Raw genomic sequence first — 6,000 nt, 5'->3', positions numbered from 1 at the left:
TAAAGAATTTTTAAGAGTTTATTTGAGCCAAACTGACAATATATGCTGGGGAGCAAGATCTCAAATGCTCCAGGAATAACAGTTTGCAGTTTCTTTCATGCATTTGAAATTAAGGATGGAAGATTACATGAGGATGGGAGAAAGCAAGGCAGGGCTTAGATTACAGGAGAGTTAAGATTATGTGCTCTCTGGAGGGTCGTCAGGCTGTAGAAGAAGGGGTCTAAAAGGGGCCATTTCAAAGGTGTGTTAACCCAGATGCACAGAAACAGTGGACAGGGTTTTGCTTAAGGCAGAGGTAAGCCATTTACTAAAGAAGTTGTATGCCTGGGTTGTGACTCCACCCCCCGCCCCCGCACCTGCCCAGTTAGGAATTTATGATCAGATCACTCTCTGATGTTACTTTCCATAGAACTCCTTTTTTTATCCACAAGTGGTTCCTCAACTTGTCACATGATGGCCCCAGAGGGGAACTGGACGCCATCATTTCTCTCTCTGCTCTTAGTACCAGCTGCTCTGGGACACACGCCCTCTACCCATGGAACATGGGGTATGCCATGCCTGTTTCTGCTGCAAGCGGGGAAAGCCTCAAGGATAGAACTGATTATGGCCCTTGGCCTGTCCACCCTTTGGAGTATGTAATCAGGCATCATCATGAGAAAGCCGGGCTACCCAGGGGAATGGGCTGCTTTTTGGAGAGCCTGCGCTCTCTATAAGGGAAGTGAGACAAGCCTACTCTCAGGTGTGCCTAGGGCAGCCTGCAGGAGGTGACTTTTTGCTGGGCCCTGGAGGATGGGTGGGATTTGGACCCAGGAATAGGCAGGGGTGAGCATTCTGGTGGGCCACAGGGCCAGTGTTAATAAAAGCCCAGAGACAGGAAATGGCAGTGTACATGTGGCCAAGTGAGTATTTTACTCCAGAAGTGGCAAGGCATCCCATAGGACCAGCTTGGGGAATTGTGCTGGGTCCAGGTGAGGACCTTCCGGTGATGGCCTCACTCCCAGGCTGGGCATGGCCGGGCCCTGCCTGTTTCTCTGCCAGCCATGATGAATTTTATGTAGTTTCTGTAACATACTATGCTTTCCAATGTGCTGTTGCTTCTCCCTAGAACATGTTTTAATGCTCCCTGTCCATTTCACTGGGCTAATTCTCACTTGCAGGTCTCAGCTTGGATGTCACTTCTTCCTAAAAGCTTTCCCTGATGCCCCTGTGTTAGGAGCCTCTCCTCTGTGTCCCTATAACCGCTCAACTTCCCCAGCATAGCCCTCACCACATTTGTGTTCCAACTGGACTTGTCTGTCACCTTCCAGTGGGTCAAGGCCGTGCTGCCTTATCCCTCCGCATCCCCAGCACCCAGCTGCACAGAGTGAGCATCCAGTACAAACTTATGACATGAATTAGACATGAGCTAGGTGTCAGAGCATTCAGGCTGGGGCCTTGGAAGATTGGGGGCTTTCTTCACCTTTTGATACTGACTCCCACTGACTTGCCCCCAGCCTTCCCAGGGGCTGCTTCTGCTGGCCTGGCTGTGGCTCTCGGAAGCATCCAGAAGTGGTGAGAGTGCCATGCTTCCTGGGCTGGGTGCAGTGCAGTTTTGGGGGTGTTTTTCTCGTGAAGGGCAGCTGGTGTGCATGAAGAGAGCACAAGTGTGGAGCCTCAGAACAGTTAATCCCCTGGGCTATTTAGACACACATGATTATGCATGCACATGTGTATATGCACATGCGTGTGGCATTCTGGAGGCCACCGACTGGTGACTGTGCCAGATAACGTGACATTTAGCTGAATCTCGACTACAGCCTGGGATGAGTATTGCCCAGTGTAGAGCCCTGTCTCGTTTTCATTGGGTGACAAAGGAAGTTGAGTGCATTTGGCTCCAGATAATAGAAAACTTGACTACAGAGGGTTAAACAAGGAGGAGTTTGTTTATTCCTCACAAGAAAAAGCTGGTGAGTAGGTAGGCAGTTGGAAGCTGGGATCGGGGCACAGTGACATCTTCAGGGGTTCTTTTCTTCCCTAGCATGTTTTTTTAAGTTTAGTTTAAAATTATTTTCTTTAAAGCGTACACTTCAGTATGTTTTTATATATTCACAAAGTGGTGCAATATTCACTACTATATCATTTAAAGGCATTTTCATCACCCCAAGAAGAAATCCAAACCCATTAGGTTACCTGCCCCATTCCCTCCCCTCATCCCCAGCAACCACTGATTTACTTTCTGCCCCTAGAGATTTGCCTGTTCTTGACATTTCATATAAATGGTATTATGTAACATGTGACCTTTGTTTCTGGTTTCTTTCATGTAGCATGATGTTTTTGAGGTTCTTCCATGTTGTGGCCTATGTCAGAATTTCATTCCTTTTTATGATAGAATACTATTATCCTTAATGGCTATACCTCATTTTTATTATCTGTTTCTCAGTTGATGAACATTTGGGTTTTCTCTACCTTTTGGCTACTGTGAAACTCCTGCTGTAAACACTTGTGTTTAAGTCTTTGTGTGAACGATGTCGTTGGCTCTCTTGGCTAAATCCCTCGACGTGGAGTTGCTGGGTCGTGATGGCTATTCTCTATTTAACATTTTGAGGAACTGCTGGACTATTTTCCAAAGTGGCTCTACCATTTTATATTCCTACCAACAGTTTAACGAGGAGTCCAATTTCTCCACATCTTTGCCAACATTTGGTATTGTCCATCTTTTTTCTTATAGGCATCCTCATAGGTATGAAGTGCTGTCCCATGTGGTTTTGGTTTACCATGTTGGATTTTGTCTTCATGCTTGTGCCTCATGGTCATACATGGCTACATCCCCTCCAGCCCTCACACCTGTCATTCAGAGGGAGATGTGTTAGGGCGGACTCTTCTCTCAAATCTTTGCTGTCATGCATGCCTTCTCGGGGACTTCTCCATTACTGCACGGGTCCAACCCAGGTCACATGGTTCCCCCCTAACTGCCAGGGAGCTGGAAGGACAAAGGCATCAGCTTCCTGGACTATTGGGAGAGGAATGGGGTGGGGAAAATTTGGGGCAAGCAGACCCCTAGTCTTTGCCCCTTGTGGCCTAGACCAATGAGAACGCCTTTATTTCTCCAGGAGCAAGAACAAGGATGTGGAGACCCACAATGGGGATGATGGGGGCTTAGATCACGGGCGCCTGGCTCTACTGTAGCCCACAGTCGTCTCACCATTGCCCATCAGTTGTCTCCTGCCTTGGAATCCAGGGAACCACACCTTGCACAGGGCAGTGTCAGTCACCTTCCAAGCCACCCTGACTCCCCTCTCTACCCAGAGACCTTGGTCTTGCCTTTGCCCCTCCATGCCTCTCTCCCCAGGATGAGCTGGGTGACTTCTTGCCTTTCAAACTGACCTAGGCCTGGAACTCTCATACACTGCTGATGGCAGTGTAAAGTGGCATGGCCAATTTTGGAATAGTTTGGCAGTTATTTATTATTATATTTTATTGACACATAAGTACACCATAAAATTTACCGTTTTAAAGTCCTCTGTTAAGTGGTTTCTAGTATATTCACAAGGTTGTGCTATCATCATGGCTATCTAATTCCAGAAGATTTTTAGCACCCCAAAAGAAACTCCATACCCATTACCTGTCATTCTCCATTGTCCCCCGACTCCTAGTGCCCTGGCAACCACTAATGTTATCTCTGGATTTGGGCATCTTTTTATAAGGTTAAACGTGCACTTAACCACATGAACCAGCAATTCCGTTTTTAGATATTTACCCCAGATAAATGAAAACTTAGGTTTATATCAAAATCTGAAGAGAAATATCTGTAGTAGCTTTATTCAGACTTGTCCAAAACTGAAAACTATAAATGTCTAGCCGGTGCAGGGTAAGCAAACCCTGGTACACCCATACCATGGAATACTGGTCGGCAGTGAAAACAAGTGAACTCGTGATACAAACAGCACAGGTGAATCACAGAAGCATTAAGCTGAGTGAAAGGAGTAGACCCAGAAGGCTACATCTTGTACGGTTGTGCTTATATGATATTTTGGAAAATGTAAAACTGTAGGGACAGAGAGCAGATCGGATTGCCTAGGGCTGGGGTTGTTGGGTTGCTTGAGGGTCACAGGGGACTTTGGGGTGTCAATGAAAATGTTCTGTGTCTTGAATATGGTGGCAGTTATGTGACTCTGCCTTTGTAAAAACTTGTAGAATTGTATACCAAAAAGTGAATTTTACTGTATGTAGACTTAGGACCTGCCCTCCCAGGTTAACCCCACGTAGGGTTAACCAATCCATTTGTTCTAGTTGGTGCCTTTACATGTTCAAGTCTATCTTACAGGATAGCTACTGTGACTTATGTCTAGGGCTGGGGCCAAGGGCTCCTTTGGGGCCTCCTGCCACTTTCCTCAGACATCCTTTCTCTCCCCTGTTCCTGAGCCTCTTGGGTGGGGTGTGCCAAATGCTTTCAGGCCATGAGCTGTTATTGCTGGAAGGGACCTCAGAATATACTGACTGACTTCTTTCCCTTTTCAGATAGGGAAAGTGAGGCCCAGGGCTAGAGGCAAAACAGTACAACATGGCACACAGGAGAAATAGGGAATGAGAGTGCAGGGCTTCTGAGACCCCCAAACTAGGGGAGAAGAGTCTGCAGTGGGGCAGAGTAGCTCAGATTCTGCCTAGAGGCAGAAGGTGGCAAGTGGCTGATTGCAGTGGAGTCTGGGAATGGTCAATGGCCCCCAGGGACAGTCAGAGAGGGGCACCAGTTTCTGCTCCAGGGAACTCATGGTGTCACTGTGGGTAACCCTTCAGCCTCATTACTGTTTAGCTAGATCCTAGGAGATGCAGTCTTCAGGGTCTGCTGTGTAGGGCTGCCAACCTGGAAGTACCTCCTAAGAAAGATACCCCAGGAGACCCAGAGTGGGGTAGGTGGATATCTCCCTGGGAGTTGTGGACCTAGTCTCAGTGATGCTGGCCTGGGTGTGTCTTGGTGTTGATGTTGAGTCACTGTCCATATGGGCCATGTCTGCCCTCGTGGCCCTGCCAGGAGCTCGCAAGACTTCCATTAGGATGGACGGGCACAGCAGTGGCTTGGCCTCTGGGCACAGTCCTGGACCTGGCTCATGTCCAGGTGCCCACTGCCCACCACCCATCTCTGGGAGCCAGTTTGGAGCTCTTGGCCGCGTGAGGAGGGTTCTCACCTTGTAAGTGGATCCCCGGAGCCCACAGTGGGGGCATGAGGATGCCAGGAGTAGGGCCTGTGACTCCTCCCCACCGCCTCGCACTTTTGCATGGACAGAACATTGGAAGAGGAGTGACTTCCTCTTCCCAGACTTCAGATGGGGTTTCTTTAGGGGCATGAAACCTGTTCCATTTTCTTGGCTCAACATTCACTGCTGCAGACAAGCGGATCACCCAGTCTGGGGTCTGGTACCAACCCGATGCTGGCTTCTTCCCACCATCTCCTGACACTCAGCCCCCAAGCGCTGCTGATGCTTACCTACCAGTACATATGTACACACTGCCAATTAGCTACCAAGGATCAGCCAGAACTGTGGGGAGGTGGGTGCCGGGGTCCCTACCGCCCAGCCGAGTGCTAGGCCTGCATTTCCCACCCAGGGTCCCCTGCACGTTGGGGAAAAGACATGTCATTTTGCTGCCAGCCGGGAGGCCAGCGTGAGCTAGCCCAGAGTTGAAGAGACGCGATGATGTCAGCGAGAAGCAATTGCCATCGTCGCTGCTGTTTCTTTAACGAGCGCTCGTGATCTCCAGGCCTTGTGCCAGAGACTTTTCACACAGGAGCTCCTGCGGTCCTTACAATGCTGAGAGTGGCAGAATTGGTGGCACCATTTTGCTCATGAGGCATGAACAATTCAGGTGCCTCAGTGGAAGCTGCCAGCTTTGATCGACCCCGAGGCCCAGGTGTTTTGATCTCACTCTGAGAGGGCAGCCTGGTGCAGACAGGGCAGCAGGGGGACTGAGGCTGACCAGATGTGAGTGTGATGATGGGTTTGGAAGTGCCCGAGGAGGGCCTTGGAT

The sequence above is a fragment of the Pteropus vampyrus genome, unplaced genomic scaffold (genome assembly GCF_000151845.1).
Source record: "Pteropus vampyrus isolate Shadow unplaced genomic scaffold, Pvam_2.0 Scaffold193, whole genome shotgun sequence".
NCBI classification, from domain to species: domain Eukaryota; kingdom Metazoa; phylum Chordata; class Mammalia; order Chiroptera; family Pteropodidae; genus Pteropus; species Pteropus vampyrus.
Note: the sequence above shows the minus strand (reverse complement) of the source record.